The sequence below is a fragment of the Erythrolamprus reginae genome, chromosome 2 (assembly GCF_031021105.1).
Source record: "Erythrolamprus reginae isolate rEryReg1 chromosome 2, rEryReg1.hap1, whole genome shotgun sequence".
Taxonomy (NCBI): domain Eukaryota; kingdom Metazoa; phylum Chordata; class Lepidosauria; order Squamata; family Dipsadidae; genus Erythrolamprus; species Erythrolamprus reginae.
The window spans coordinates 101,836,558-101,854,231 of record NC_091951.1 but is presented as its reverse complement, the minus strand read 5'-3'; positions in this window follow the sequence as shown (position 1 = coordinate 101,854,231).

Here is a 17,674-nt window from a genome sequence, read left to right as displayed (position 1 = left end):
AATATGCTCTATGAGTAATACATGCTACATTGTGGGTTTGGTAAATGCCATGGAGTTTATCTTGTGCCTGATGACCGAAGTTTATAGACTGGTTTTTCATAATATTTGTTTTAAGAAAGGAATAAGAAAAGAATAATTATAGTAACAAAAAGGGAACTACTGATAAGTCCTGTGTTATACCAGCTTATTTTCACATACAAAATACAAGGGAGCTAAAGCTAATCAAACAAAATCTTTAAGAATGTATGATCATTGTTTGACTGCTTGTTTGCTATAGTACTCATGTAAAGCCTATTGGATAAAGAACAGCTAAAAACAATGAAAAAACTAGCCTGATGAAACATTTGGCAGAACTGTAGGATTTTTAGTTTAGTTTTTAGTTTTAATCCAGAAACTAAACAGTATCAAATATAATTTCTATTTGATGCTTATAGCTACTTAATGTATACTGTTAACAAGTGGATATATTGCTATTAACATATGTTGTGATAATATTTTTTCAAATTAGGAAAGAATTTACAATGCTATTGTGCAAATATATACAAGTGAAAATGAGCAATACTAAAATTTATCTTCATTTCAAATATATTGGAGATATAGCCGTTACTTAATGCCATGGATTTGTAGTAACTTAGTGGTTGTTTAAGCAACCCCATTGTTTAATATAGGACAATTTTGCCCAAAGCCGGCAGTGAAAGCCAGTTTGTGGCAAAAAATGTGATAAATCAGTTACATGACTGCAGGCTTGTAAGGCTTGTAAGTGCATATTGGCCAAGAGCACCAAACTGCCCATTTTCTGTACCATTAGCCTATCTACACCACCGCACCTTACCATTAGTGACGTTGTGTTGGCCACACCAATCTGATCACATGATCACCTAGCCATGCCCACTGGTCACATTCCCACCTATCCCGCCCCCCAATCATGCCCCCCAAGCCATGTCCACAGAACCAGTTGATAAAAAGAATTGAATCCCACCACTGGTAGAAAAACAGTAATAGACGCCTTGGGTGCAATTTCCAAATACCTGGAGAACCACTTGAACAACATAGGAATTGGCAAATTTGCCATCAGTCAATTGCAGAAGGTGGCTTCACTTGGAACTGCTTCCATCCTGCAATGGTATCTGTAACACCACCAAATATCCAGATTTGCCTATCCCAGGTCCTTGGTAAGGACTTGATAAGTAGACAAAAATGCCATTGCCCAAGCTAAACATCTAGCTGATAGCATGATGATGATTAATAATAATAATAATAATAATAATAATAATAATATAAAGTATGTAAAATGGGATTGGAGTGTTTATAACTTTATAGTAACACAGAAAGATAATTGGAAAAACAATAGAAAATTGCCTGTCTCCAATTCCCCGCCCCATCTAGTTAGAAAGGGCATAGTGGGGATACTCTTGAGTCTTCATCATTATACAAGGTCTTCTAGAGGAATCCTGGAAGCAAACCTTCTTTCTTGTGGCAACTAGCCAAGCTGAGATGGCACAGTGGGTAGAGTGCAGTATTGCAGGCCACTAAAGCTGACTGCTAAATCTGCAGGTCAGCGGTTCAAATCTCAACACCAGTTCTAGCCATCCTTCTTCCGAGGTGGGTAAAATGAGGACCCGGATTGTGGGGGCAATAGGCTGGCTCTGTTAAAAAGTGCTATTGCTAACATATTGTAAGCACCCCAGTGTCTAAGGAGAAGGGTGGCATAAAAAATCAAATCAAATAAACAAACAAACAAACTAAAATAGATAAATATTCTGCTTGAGAATTCTACAAAATCCATCTATGGCAGAATATGATAAATATCTGAGTAAATACCAGTATTCACAAGAGCAAGAATCAATGTAAACATTATTTTCTTTATTGAAGCAGAAGAACAGGCTACCTGTAGTAATGCTTTCTTCTCTAGCTATACAGAGTAAATCTTATAAATACTTCTTGCAGAAAATAATATTTATTTGTTTGTTTGTTTGTTTATTTGTCAAACAATTATAGGGTGATAATTTGTACAAATTAAACATTACATAAATAATGATAAAAAGTAACAAAAGAAGACAATAGGACAGGGACGGTAGGCACAATGGTGCGCTTATGCACGCCCCTTACAGACCTCTTAGAAAGGAGGAGAGATCAATTGTAGATAGTCTAAGGTTAAAGGTTTTGGGGTTAGGAGTAGAAACCACAGAATCAGGTAGTGCATTCCAGGCATTGATTACTCTGTTGCTGAAGTCGTATTTTTTGCAGTCAAGTTTGGAGCGGTTGACATTTAGTTTAAATCAATTTTGTGCTCGTGTGTTGTTGCAGTTGAAGGTGAAGTAGTTGTTAACAGGTAGACATTTTGGTATATGATTTTATGAACTATAATTAAGTCGGAAGGGAGACGACAGAGTTGTAAGTTGTCTAAACCAAGAATTTCAAGTCTGGCGGAGTAAGGTATTTTGTTGTGAGACGAGGAATGAAGGACTCTTCTTGTGAAATATTTCTGGACTCTCTCAATTGTGTTGATGTCAGATATGCAATGTGGGTTCCATTGTGGTTAATATTGGTGTAAGATTAATATTGGTGTAAGATTTGTCATTGGAGGCACAATGGGACGGAAATTTCAGATAGCAAATGCTTGTTTTGAGTATTGGAAAGTGGAGTAAATTTATAAAGTGGATGCCAAGTTATTCACTTTATAACTATAATCCATCTTACTTTCTAATGATACAGCAAACAGAACCTATTGCCATAAACTGTGACAGAATTATTGTTATTAATTTGCCAAATAGTAACTCCTTCCTCTGTAAGACTGGAGAGGACAGAAACAAGTCATCCTCTCCTCTTCTGGGTAGTCCTTCCATCCCCACCTTAGACATTCCCTCATAGGTGATCATTTACTCCTCTAATGACAAAGCTATTAAGGGGGAGCAGATGATGGTATCTCAAGTGGACCCCAATCTGCAATAAGAGTCAAAGAAATAATGATTACCATTCACAAGAGATCTGTGAAGGTATTTTTTAATTAAATTTCATAATCCTGTCTCGATAAAGCGTGATTATTTTCTTGAATGCATTATCCCAAATACCTGGCTTTCCTCAAGTATGAACAACAACCTTATCTAAAAAATATAATATGGCAAAAACACATTCCAAAAGAAGATTTGTGGAGAGATAATGCTTTACTTTGTTTATTGATAAATCCACCAAAGGCATTTAATAGAGCAACAGAGAAGAACTAGAGGAAAGAAGACAATTTTTTATGGGGATGTTAATGAGCAATGCATGAAAATGGGGAGATATCCTTAATCGTAATGTTCCTTAGTCTTCTGCATTTTGAGGTTTAAGCATATTCCTTTGTGTTTCAGCTGAAGTGTTCTTCCGCTGCGACTGAGGAGAAACAGGAAAGGAAAACAGGGAGAAAACCTAAATTTCAAATGCAGAAAAATACATCCACTATAGTGGTTCCCCGAGCCACAAGTCTAGTCAGAAAGATTAGTTAACATTTTCTGAAAATGGCAAGTTGCCTATGCTTCCCTCTCCCCTTAAATTAGTAATTTATTCTCTTTGGAACCACCATGCAACTTCATGCACAAAATGTGTGAATACCTGAAAGAACGATAAACTTGCACACTTCTTTTTTGAAGCCTAGAAATCTAGGACTTCCTACATAAATGCTTTCTTCTACAGTTGCACAGAGTGAAATATGTACTTACATGTAAGCAGTGCAGAAAAAACACTTGCTGGCATACGTCAGGTTATCAGAGCCACATTGGGGGTTAAATTTCAAGGTGCAGAATCTTTTCGGGTACCCTTGACAATAATGCTATGGGAAAAAGCAAATAATTTATTTTAGAGGGCTGCCCTGCCCTTCTTTTTAAGGATGATGATAATTTGGATAAACTTGGGCCGAACTGATTATGAGTTATCTATCGTGTCAGCTTTAATTCTTTCTTCTGCAAAGTTCCTTCCTGTTCCATGTGGTACTCCTTCTTGTAATATAGAAAATTATACAACATCAATGCTGGAAAATAAATATGGCATTTTTAGGAATAATAATTTATAGTAATTATTATTTCTGTTTAGATCTGCATAGTTTGCAACACCTGCCTCAATTTTAAGGCTCTGTATTCATGTTTTACTTATGCATTTATTTATTAATTAAGTACATTTTGGTAGTATACATAGATATAACACTGTTTATTTTCATGATATGAGTTTTATATTACATATGATATGTAAGACACACTGAAGGAAACAGCTCTGTAACAGTAACTTAAAACATTGTTTAGTTTTTGATAGTTTACATTTTGCAGTTGTTTTTAATTGTGGCCAGATAGCAGGATGAGAGGAAACTGTCTGAAAAATCATTCTGAGTCTTATTATAACTAAGGTTACATCTTGGCCACAACGGTGGTGGTGTTGGGGAGGGACAGGCATGAGGTTACTATGCATCAACACTTCTGGTCCTGTCCAAGGACTTCACTTAATAAATAAAATATAAATAAAAGTACTCACATCTAAATTTTGTGCTGCAATATCTGGGAAAAAAAGAACATTTGAAATAATTCCATATTATCTTCTATTTTTTTAAATTTTACTAATACATTTCAATTTGCCCTGTCCTTTGCTCCACCTCTCCCATTAAAACCCTTGACCAACTGAAATAAAAATAAAAAATCCAATGAAAACAACCAGTCTGCCAGTGAAATAGTTAATGGCGCACACTTTTTATTTCTTCCTGGACAAATCCCCTAAGCAAGAATTAATTCCCACTGAACTGGTCATGGAGGCTTCTGTGGATTATTGTCCATTTTTCCCCCTGAGTCAAGAATGTCCTCAAATCTTTCAGAAAATGAAAAACTGGAATGGTAAACAGAACTTACCAGAATACAATGAGAAGAGCAACAGAGCAATCAGCAGAAAGCTTCCTGCCTTCATGATTCCTCACTGAACCTGGTTGAAGTAGGACTCTTTGGAGCAGCAGTTGCTGCAAGTGAGGCCTCAGAATATTATCCTGTCCTTCCAGGCTATATATGCATATACTGACTTCTTTGGTGATGAAATCTCTCCCTTTTGGATGCAAATGGAGATGGAGTTGGCTGTTGCTGAAGTGGATGGCAAGTTTCCCAGTTTAGTAAAACTTCCTTTTACATAATTAACCCAAAATTCAAGAAGTACACCTTGTTTGATTAAAGTATTTTCAAACTTCTCCATAATAATGACACCAAGCTGGCAGGGGTAGCCAATACCCTAGAAGACAGGCTCAAATTACAGAAAGACCTAGACACACTAACACAGTGGGCCCACTCCAACAAAATGATGTTTAACATCGACAAGGACAAAGTCCTTCACCTAGGCAGAAAAAACCCTGGACACACATACAACCTGGGAGAAACCCCTCTTAGCAGTAGCGACTGCGAAAGAGACCTCAGAGTCATGGTGGACAATCAACTAAACATGAGCCAACAATGTGCAGCAGCAGCTAAAAAAGCCAATACAATCCTAAGCTGCATCAACAGGGTAATACACTCCAAGACCAGGGAAGTCTTAATACCACTCTACTACGCCCCGGTCCGACCACACCTGGAGTACTGTATTCAGTTCTGGTCACCACACTTCAAAAGAGACATGGAAACTCTGGAGAAGGTGCAAAAAAGAGCAACCAAGATGATTAAGGGATTGGAAACCAAGACTTAGGAAGAGAGACTGAGGGAACTGGACATGGATAGCCTAGAGAAAAGGAGGGCCAGAGCGGACATGATAGCAGTCTACGAGTTTACGAGGGGATGTCACAGAGAGGAGGGGATCACTTTATTCTTCAGGGCACCAGAGGGGTGGACGAAGAACAACGTCTGAAAGCTGAACAAGGAGAGATTCAACATGGAGATAAGGAGGAACTTCCTGACGGTCAGACCGATCAACCAATGGAACAACCTACCAGCAGACGTTGTGAACTCCAATACTCTGGAAATTTTTAAGAGAACATTGAACTGACACTTGACTGGTGTACTATAAGGTTCCTGCTTGGGCAGGGGTTTGAACTTGATGGCCTTCATGGTCCCTTTCAACTCTATAAATAAATAAATAAATAAATAAATAAATAAATAAATAAATAAATAAATAAATAAATAAATAAATAAATAAATAAATAAATGAATGAATGAATGAACGAACGAACGAACGAACGAACGAACGAACGAACGAACGAACGAACGAACGAACGAACAAACAAACAAACAAACAAACAAACAAACAAACAAACAAACGAAGAAGCTTAAATGCTCTAGGAGTTTAGATTCAAACAAATAAGCATTTGTCCTATAAGACAACAGACTTAGCAGTTGTTGATAAGAAAAACAAGAGTCTGGCTAGTGGATATGGGAGCAGAATAGAAGAGAAAGAATTGGAGAAGAAGAAGAAAAATGCAAATACCTTCAAATAGAAATAGAATGACTGTGGCAAAAGAAAGCAAGGGTAGTACCAATAATAATAGATCCCTTGTCTGCAATCCCAAAACAACTAGAGCACCACTTGAAAACTATCAGCATTGATAAAATCTCCCTTGGTCAATTGCAAAATGCAGCTTTACCTTGAACAGGTTGCATCCTGTGCCGATACCTTTAACACCAGCAGACATCAATATCTGTTTTTCACAGGTCTGTGGGGAGAATTTCATATGTGGACAAACATGCCTGGCTAACTGTGTGATGAACCTTAGTAATAGCTTCTCAATAAAAGTGTCCCAGAACTAGGCAGTTAAGTGGAACAAGCTTCACTGAACAGCCCTGAATTATCTACTTATTGTAATCCAGCCTTCAGAACAACTGAATTATGTACTATCCTTTTGCTTAGATTCATTTATTCCATTCAACCCCTAACCATTCATAAGCAAGTACAGTGGTACCAGGTCTTACGAACGCCTCTTCTAACGAACTTTTCGAGATACGAACCCGGTGTTTAAGATTTTTTTGCCTCTTCTTCCGAACTATTTTCACCTTACGAACACAAGCCGCTGCTGCTGGGTTTAAGGGGTTTCTTTTTTTCCTTTTTTGAAGAAAGAAAAGGGAGGGACACCCCCCTTGCCTTTCTTCCTTCCCACTCCCCCTTTCCCCTAGCCTTGCTTCTTCCACCCGCTCCCTTTTGCTGCTCCTCCCTGCCCTCCGTTCGCCTCCCTTCCAAAGTTTGGGATTTTCCTGAAGGATTTGCATGCATTATTCGCTTTTACATTGATTCCTATGGGAAACATTGTTTCATCTTACGAACTTTTCACCTTACGAACCTTGTCCTGGAACCAATTAAGTTCGTAAGACAAGGTATCACTGTATTTTGAGGAGTCATGCTATGAATTAAATGAATTATCATGATGAAAAGGCATCCGTCAATAACTTAATGCTATCTTTCACTTTCTTCCAGCCTTATTGTTTACAATTGTCTTCATGATAGGATTAATTTATGTAAATAGTGACATGTATATAGTGTACATGTACTATGTATGACTTAGACGAAAGTCTCCAACTCCATCTCCTTGAGTTCAGGTTCTCCACAGGGCTGTGTCTTGATTCTGTTACAGTTCGTCTTGATGACCCATGACTGCCATGCCAAATTTGCTACAATCATATTCTGAAATATGCAGATGCATGGTAGTGGTAGATCTTATGTGGGATAACAATGAAGATGCAGGTTGGGAAGAGGTGAAGGCTCTCATCGACTGGTGCAATAAAATGAACCTGGATCTAAATGTTAATAAAACAAAGGAGATCATTGTAGATTTTAGAAAGAGCTGGCATGGTCATATTCCACTCAGTATGAATCCCAGATACTGCGTGGCATATGAAGTATCTGTGGGTACAGATAACTAACAATCTGAATTGGCCTCTCCACACATCATCCTTGGGGAAGTGTGCAAAGCAGCATCTGCATTTTCTGTGTCAGATGAGGAGAGCACACCTTTCCCTATCCTGGCCACATTTTACAGAAGCCCAATTGAGAATGTTTTAACAAACAGCAACTCAGTTTGGTTTCATGGCAGTACCTGTAGCAAATTTGGAGCTCCACCCCAGAGTACCCAATTTGCACTGAAAGATGTTGAAACAAAATGCATAAGCCATGTCCACAGTGTGGTAGTAAAAATTTTGGTAGCCCATCATTGCTGAGAACCCACATCCTATTTGTGGACCACGTAAATTTCAGCATGAATTTTCATCTGAAAAGAGTTTTAAATATTAATTAGAATAGGAAGTATTTTCTTATAGGAAAGAACAATAGGTTTTAAAAGTAAATACTACATTATATTTCTATTGATGTGCGGGTTTGCCAGGTTTAGTTTCCTACAAAAAATTCCATCTCTGATACTATTGCCTATTTTTCGCACTCTATTCCTTCCCCAGCTGGATCATAGCATTGAAACAATTTTTATCATTCTGTGTGTTCTCGGTGGCTCAACCAGGGCCGCCATCAGGAATTTTGGGGCCCCATACAGCCTAAGTGTATGCCCCCCCCGCCATTTTAAAACTACTGCCCCCAAATCCCGTGCCATGCCCACCACGGCCACACACCCTGGGCAAGCCCTCCCCCGGCCCTCTGAGGTCAAACACAGCCCTGATGTGGCCCTCAATGAAATTGAGTTTGACACCCCTGGTTTAGAGGCTAAATCCTATGAACAAGAGCTAATGTACTCACAACTATTGTTTCTATGGACATTTCCACACTACCGGATTGAGAATACACACCACACTCCATATTGCTTCAAAGCTATATGAAGGACAAGTAGTCCTCGACTTACAATAGTTCACTTAGTTCAAAGTTATAAAACGTGTCTTATTACGACCATTTTTCACACTTATAACTGCTGCTGCAACATCCCCATAGTTATGTGATATTCCATTCAGATGCTTGACAACTGACTCACATTTATGATGTTGCAGTGTGCCAGGGTCTGGTACCCCCTTTTTGAGACCTTCTGACAAGCAAAAGTCAATGAGGAAATTAGATTCACTTAACAACCAAGTTATTAATTTCCCGACTGCAGTGATTCACTGAAGAACTGTGGCAGGGAAAGTTATAAAATGAGGCAAAACTGAACACATTTCTCACTTAGCAACATTTATATGTTTGTTAGTTGATTGATTGATTGATTTTTATGCCACCCAACTCCCTAGGGACTCTAAATTTTGGTTTCATTGTGGTCGTAAGTTGAGGACTACTTGTTAATGGTTTTGACTGCCACTAAGCAAAATTCTAAGAACTGGGTGAGCCAAACCAATCTTTCCATTGATTGATTGATTGATTGATTGATTGATTGATTGATTGATTATGATTTGATTTGTATGCCGCCCTTCTCTGAGGACTCGGGGCAATCATAGCATATAACAATACAGTACAACGGCAAATCTTATGAAATTTAAAATTACAATCTAAAAATCCAATATTTAAAAACAATCATACCGGTTCAATCATATAACATATATGTCATTTTGTTGGCCAGGGGGCTAATTGCTCCATGCCTGGCGACATAGTCTTAAGACCAGAAGGGAAGGAGGGTGGGGGCAGTGAGAATTTCCAGGGGAAGCTGATTCAAGAGGGCCGGGCCCCCCACAGAGGAGGCTCTTCTCCTAGGCCCTGCCAAGCAACATTGTCTGGTTGAAGGAGTGCAACGAACAGAAGTCATTCAGTGGTAACCTCTCCTGTCTACACTTCTACAGTTCATTTTGTGTGGGAGATACTAAGCAACTAAGATATGACCACTCTATAGCAGTATTTCTCCACCTCAGCAACTTGAAGAGATAGGTGGACTTCAATTCCCAGAATTCCTCAGCCAGCTTGCTCTATATTGCCTGTAACTGCTAAACCTTCATGAGAAGGGGTTCTGGGGAGGTGGGAGACAGAGATTTGAAAAAACTGAAACAAATAAAACCATTGTTTTATTTTTTTTTTATTTTGCAATTTCAGGGTACCCAGCAGCCAAGCCAGAAATAGTCAGAGACAACGATGGGGGAATCAGAGATATGAAGATGCCATGTTAAATCTTTGCAAAATGCTCAGGGGATCTCCTTAGCACAGTGGTTCTCAACCTGGGGGTTGGGACTGGGGACACAACCATGGTGTTAGGAACTAAAGTCCTTGGGAGTTCTCGGAGAGGGGTGGCATACAAATCTAATAAATTATTATTATTATTATAACTAAAGCCTCTATTGTCACCGTGGAACATATTTTTACAATCTGATCAATCAGGTGTTTACAGTGGGGGTGTCCCTCTGACCTTCCTGCCATTCAGAATTGGGGCTAGACTTATGGTTGGGGGTCACCACAATATGAGGAACTGTATTAAGGGGTCGCAGCATTAGAAAGGTTGAGAACCACGAGTCCTAAAATAAGTTATTTAGTAGGAAATAGCCCGGCACTTGAAATGAAATAATTTTTATTATTTTTAATTGCTTTTTTTCAGTGTGATGCAACAGTTTTTTTCTTTTAATGTGTCAGATGCCCAGCGAAAATATTGTGGGGAGCCTGAAAGGGTTCATAGGTAACAAACCCTCCAGTGCATTCAACACATTATGGCTACATTTCGCACTTCCCTTGATTCCTATCTTTCTACACCGGTTCCTATAAAATATGTTTTCAAAATAGAGTAGCACAGGTTCAGCTCGCCTCGAAGCCCAACTATCGCACGTTAAGGACGGGAAAGAAGACGAGAAACGTTTGCATTTCGCCGGCTTGGGGTTTGTTTGAACGTGGCCGCTTGCAGATAGCGCTCAGTTGATTAATAAAATAAGAAGCTGCGCGTTTGTATCCGCGGCGTCCGTTTGTTTTTGCAGCTTGCTCCCCGCCAGCCTGTGCAATGAAATCACAGACCACACACGCACACCTACGCCAACCGTGTATTTTTATTAAAATATACCCCCACACACAAACACGCGTGCTTCCACACCGCCCTTTTGGATGTTTTCCCTCGCTTTCTTTCCTCCAAGCCAAGCCGGCTTTCTTCGGTTGTCGCCTGGCAGATGCAAAGCCCAATTCCTTCCCCTCAAGGGAACATTGGCGCGGGTGGAGAGAGAGATCCTCCTCCTCCTCCTCGCTCGCCTGCTTGCTTGCTTCCCTCCTTCTCCTCCTCCTCCTCCCACGGAGCCCCCGCACCGCCCGCCCACGCAACCGCCGCCACCAGCCAAGCAAGAGGTGGTCCTATTTTTGGCCGCGAGAAGGGGGCCTCCCCTAAGTAAAGTGAAAGCCATACCTCGGCTCCGCGGCGTGCGTCACACTTTGCAACCCTGAGCAGCAGCAGCAGCAGCAGCAGGACGGTAGCAGCAGCAGCAGGAGCCACCGCGCGCGCGCGCCTGAGTGTGTGTGGTGTGTGTGCACGTGTGTATACGCGTTTAGCGGGGATTTAGCCCCCCCCCCAGTCAGCAGCTCCTTGCACATGCGCAGACTGTACCCTGCCCGGCCTTTTACTTTGCTGAGGTGACCGTGAGGCAGGCAGCCGGCAAAAGAGGGAGGGTACAGACTGCGCATGTGCAAGGAGCTGCTGACTGCGGGGCCCCCCTAATTGTTCAATTTGCCCGGGCCCGTCACGGGACTCCCAGTAGTACCGGTCTATCGGCGGCCCTGGGCTCAACAGTTATGTTTTTAACGCTGTGTTCTTTCAGTGGGCTTTGTGATAAAAGTGAGTCCACTACACTTGTGGAAACTAAGAAGGATCTTATTGCAGTGTTGAGGCAGAGGGGTTCAAAATACAATGCAATTGTTTCTTATTACACCAGAAGATAAACTGTTGACAAACTAAACTTTAAGTTAAACCACAACAACTGCTTGGCAAACAGGATGGATTTCTGCAATATTCAAAATTTCTAAGAACACAAAATGGAACCAAGCAAAATGGAACTGGGTTATATCATAGACCATATTTTTCAATGTGATCCTATCTGTCTGATCTGGTCCAGCAAGAAGGGCATGTTCTGGGTGTTATGGGGAGAAGTAATCAATGGGGTGCCACAAGGTTCCGTTTTAAGCCTCTCCCGATTCCTAAGAGGTCAGGAAGGGGCGTGCATAAGTGCACCGTCCTCTGTCCTAACATTTCCTTTATTTATTTTTACTAGTATCATGCATATGAATATTATTATATCTAATGTTTCTTCTTAGTTTTTCTCCTTACTAGTGTTCTGTCGGGCTCTCTGGTAGACTCCTCCTAAAAATTCACAGGTACAAATTTCAGACACACACACATTTGAAAATTCAAAACAATGTTCTTTATAATGAAAATTCACTTAAACTAAGCCCACTTTTGGTATAGCAAAGAGCACTCGTCTCCAAACAAACTGGTAATTTGTACAAATCCTTTATCAGTTCTGTGAACTTAGCTTGCAGCTGTGAGGCAATTCACAGTCCTTCTTCTTTCACAAAGTGAAACACACTTTGCTCTGGTTTAGTTTCAAAGCGGGGAAAAATCAGAACACAAAAGGTCAAAGTCAGTAAAGCAGTCACGAAACATAATGATCAAATAATCCTCCACAATGGCCAAACTCACAGGCTACTCTTTATAGCAGCCTCACTAATTACCACAGCCCCACCCAACCACAGGTGGCCTCATTTTCTTTGATCATAATCTCTCAGTTGTTGTTGTCTATGCATTGCTCTCAGCATTCGTGGCTGTAACATTAACTCCTGTTCTGAATCCAAGGAGGAGCTGGATAATGGATCTCCTTCGGAGCTGTCTGCCACACTCTCCTCCTCCCTGTCACTCATGTCTTCTTGGTCAGAGGAGCCTTCATCAGCAGATTCCACCAGGGGCAAAACAGGCCTGCAGCATGTGGATGTCTCCCCCACATCCACAGTCCTTGGGGCAGGAGCTGGGCCAGAGCTAACTACAACAACTATTATCGTAAATAAGAACATTATTATATCTTTACATACCTCGAATATGTACTTGACAAATAAATAAAATAAATAAATAAATAAATAAGTACTCTTTAATATCTTCATAAATGACATAGATGAGGGAATAGAAGGGAAACTAATCAAATTTGCCAATGATACTAAGCTGCACGGTTCTGGGCCAGTGATTCCCACCTCTGATCCATCTATATTCTGTACAAGGATGTCCCTGTGTCTCTCCTAAATATTCTGATTGCCAACTATCATCCCATTCATTAGAGGTAACATCCAATTTGCAGGCCATGTAAATTTCAGCATTTCTAACAGTCACTAGCTATTCATAGGAAACAATGGTATGCTTTAAAAGTAAATAATAAATGGGATTTCTATAGATGTGGGAGCCTGCCAGTTTGGTTTCCTACAAAATATTCAATCTATCCCTGTGAAATTAGTAGTGGGATGCTAGAATGTAGTCTATGCAGATTCTTTCTTCATCTGTTCTCCTTCAGTATCCTAGATGCTGAAATTCAGAGCATTTTCTTCATACTCTACTGCTTCACCAGGGTGTTCTCTGTGGTTCACTGGTTATGTTATTTCCTGGGTGTTGTGAGTGGTCCTTGACCAACTCTGGTAAAGATAGATTCGGAGGAGGAGGAGGCAGGCTGATCCTGGTACCCTGGGCCAGTGGTGTTGCTAGCTGATGCAGAGAGTGAGAGTGAGGGAGAAATAGACCTGGATGAACCTGAAGGACCACCAGAGGTGGCAGATATGCCAATGACAGTAGGGTCTGACTTAGAGGAGGAGGAAGGGGAACACCACGAGCCTTTGCTAGATGCCCACTTTAGAAGACCAAGAAAAAGACAAGAATGCTTGCATGGGAAAAGGAAGTAGCCTGTAATTTAATTACTCTAGGGAATTGTTGACCATTCCTCATAGTTATTTAAGGGTGGCCAATGGGAAATGCAGGGTGGAGTTTCAAAATTTTGTAATGGAGTCGGTTGATGTTTGAGATTTCAGCCACATTACGCTAGCCAACTCTTATTTCACTGCTAAAATCCTGGGAGTAAAGGTGCCCTGTCTGTGGAGATGATGGAAAGCTGTAAATGTAAGTCAGTGAAACTGGAGATGCTCTATCTCATAAAGGAATTCACAATTAGCTTTGATATGCCTAGCCACTGGACTGTTATCTTTTAACTCCTCTCACTGAGAAGCTACCAAGATCAACTCACATGCATGAATTCAGCTTGTATAAATGGGGCTTTCTATATAAAAAGATTGATTTGAAATATCAGTGTGTGGTTTCCTCCTTTGTTTTCAATCTGCGTAGGTCCGGGAAAGAATAGTGGGGAGCTGGAAAGTTTTCATTCCAGTCTGACAGGGTGGTGGAGTAGGAAGATTCTGATTGCTTCCTTTGCCAGAGTGGCTCCTTATTTAAACCCTTCCACTTTTATGCTTTTGCTGAAGTTTGCTCACTGTAATCCAATAAACAGCTGAAGTTACTCCACCAGCCTCCTGTCTCTCAGTATCGGAACTCAACAGGTTATATTTATAATTCTGGTTTCGTTCAATTGACTTATTGATAAAAGAGAATCCACAACACTATTAGAAATTAATAAAAGTCTTATTGGGTTGAACTCTTGGAAGCTAAGAAATATCCTATTGCAGTAATGAGGCAGTGTGGTTTAAGATACGGTGCAGTTGTTTCTTCTTACACCACAAGACACACTGTTGACAAACTAAGTTGTCAGTTAAACCACAACCTCTAGTAAGTAATCGGGACTGGATTTCTGAAATATTTCAAATATGAAAGAGTAAAAATAATGAACCAAGCAAGATCTGAGTATTAAAAGGGCATAGAAAACATGATTTACTTAATTTAAAAAAAAACAACCTCAAAAGACACTAAATGTCAATTTAAATTTTTCGAATTCTGCAGTCCAAAATTTAAGGAGCAAAATGCTTCATTCCATTTATGAAATTTAAACTGCTTACATTAATGTCATTACCAGAAATTCCTGTATCAAGATATAGTGCTGAATTGTGGGGTCTGTTCAAGGCGTCAACACTGGAACAAAACCAAGCATATTTTTTAAGTACTATCTTGGGGACCGATAGAAATACATCTGCAGCAGCAGTAAGAGCTGAAACTGGCATCCATTCCATCTATAGTTTAACAGTTATTAAAGTCCTCAACTATTGTTGGAGGATTCCCCCAGTGGAACCTGATAGACTACCAAAAATGAGCTTAGAAGAACAGATGGGCACACCTCATCTCACTACATGGCTCCATCAACTCTCCCAAGCATTCCTATATTTCGGCTTCTCAATACAACACTTGCTTTCAGCCGGACATCAGGCCAAGGCAATATTGAAACAAAGAGTCTTAGGTGTTAATGCACAAACTGATATTGAGGCACTTGCTAAGTGCAGGTCACTGGAATGGCTAGCCAAGAACAAATTATCCTTTCAACTAGAAAAATACCTGACAATACCATAGAACAGCTCTCAGTAGAGCAAGATTTGATCTCGTAGATTCTATGGTTAAATACGGACGATTCCGCCAAGTAACATATTTTGAGAGAACATGGATCTGCGGTGCACCAGAAATAGAAGACATTGCGCATGTTCTATTCAACTGGAAATTATACTCCCCAGTAAGACTTCAGTATTTACAGTCCCTACTTGATAAAATCACACATTGGGACTGTAATAAACAGCTATCATACTTTCTTTGGGGTACATATATGTACGTGGTTTCTAGAATTGTTAAGTTTATAGTCAGGGCTGTCCAGATGAGAACACAATTTATAGAACATATTGGGGTGGCATGCAAAGGAGATGAATTCACTTAAGAATATTTTATACCAGTATTCTACACTTGTTTTAATGTAAACCTTTCCATGGGTTATATTTTCATGTTCTACTACTTAGATTTAGCTTATCATACTGCATTTTAACTAATTTTATTTAAATTCTTATCTAATTTTATTGTATTTTAACCAGTTTACACTATTGTCTAGTGTTTATAAGTCACCGTTTTATGATGAGCCTCTTCTATTGTATTAATCCTGTGCTTTTTCCCCAAGAGAGTAATTAGGAGACCTTCGGGGATAAGCCACCTAAAGGAGATTTTGTGTCGATGTAATTTAGATGTCAAAAATTGGTATTGTCTTCTCATTTCTCTAATTCGCCTGGGGATTTGCTTTAAGACTATTACCTTCTTTCCTTTATGTATTATCGGGTCATCCTTAGCTAAATGGCATATCGCAGCCCTCGCTGGTTTTTTGACAAACCTAACATGGACTTCTCAAGGTAATTTATTCCTGTGGGCGTAGCCGGTATACACACGATATATCTCGTCTATTTCCTTCAATACTCTACTGGTTGTTGAGCCCGTTACGCCCGCTATTATCTCCGCCATTGTTTCTGCTATGTTTTCTTCTTTACTTTCTTGTATGTTTTGAAATCTTAAGAAAAAAGAGGCTTTTTCAAGCTCCATATTTAATAGGGCCTCTTCCATGCTTTTGATAGCTGACATTGTGTTATTTTCTGTTTTTTTATCATTGTTGTTAGCCGCCCCGAGTCTGCGGAGAGGGGAGGCATACAAATCCAATAAATAATAATAGTAATATACCAGGCCTAAAGATTACCTGTGAAGTGAATCATCGCTGGAGTAACTCCTATTTCCATTGATATATGCTCTTGCCAATAGGAAATCCCTTCTTATATCAGATTCCTTGCATTTTCAACTCAACGGTTCTGGTCCTGTCTTTGAGAGCAAGAGAAAACAAATCTAGTTCCTCCTCTCTCGATCCACCTCATGGTCCATCTAGTCTGCCCTTATACTATTTCCTGTATTTAATTTTAGGATGGATATATGTTTATCCCAGGCATGTTTAAATTCAGTTACTGTGGATTTACCAACCACGTCTGCTGGAAGTTTGTTCCAAGGATCTACTACTCTTTCAGTAAAATAATATTTTCTCATGTTGCTTTTGATCTTTCCCCCAACTAACTTCAGATTGTGTCCCCTTGTTCTTGTGTTCACTTTCCTATAAAAAACACTTCCCTCCTGAACCTTATTTAACCCTTTAATATATTTAAATGTTTCGATCATGTCGAAACATTTTCCTTCTGTCCTCCAGACTATACAGATTGAGTTCATTGAGTCTTTCCTGATACGTTTTATGCTTAAGACCTTCCACCATTCTTGTAGCCCGTCAATTTTGTCAATATCTTTTTGTAGGTGAGGTCTCCAGAACTGAACACAGTATTCCAAATGTGGTCTCATCAGCGCTCTATATAGCGGGATCACAATCTCCCTCTTCCTGCTTGTTATACCTCTAGCTATGCAGCCAAGCATCCTACTTGCTTTTTCTACCACCCGACCTCACTGCTCACCCATTTTGAGACTGTCAGAAATCACTACCCTGAAATCCTTCTTTTCTGAAGTTTTTGCTAACACAGAACTGCCAATACAATACTCAGATTGAGGATTCCTTTTCCCCAAGTGCATTATTTTACATTTGGAAACATTAAACTGCAGTTTCAATTGCTTTGACCATTTATCTAGTAAAGCTAAATCATTTACCATATTACAAATGCCTCCAGGAATATCAACCCTATTGCACACTGTAGAGTCATCGGCAAATAGGCAAACCTTCCCTACCAAACCTTCCCCTATGTCACTCACAAACACACTAAAAAGAATAGGACCCAGAACAGACCCTTGTGGCACACCACTTGTAACCTGTCTCTGCTCAGAATACTCGCCATTCACAATAACTCTATGTTATTGAATACTCGCCATTCACAATAACTCTTC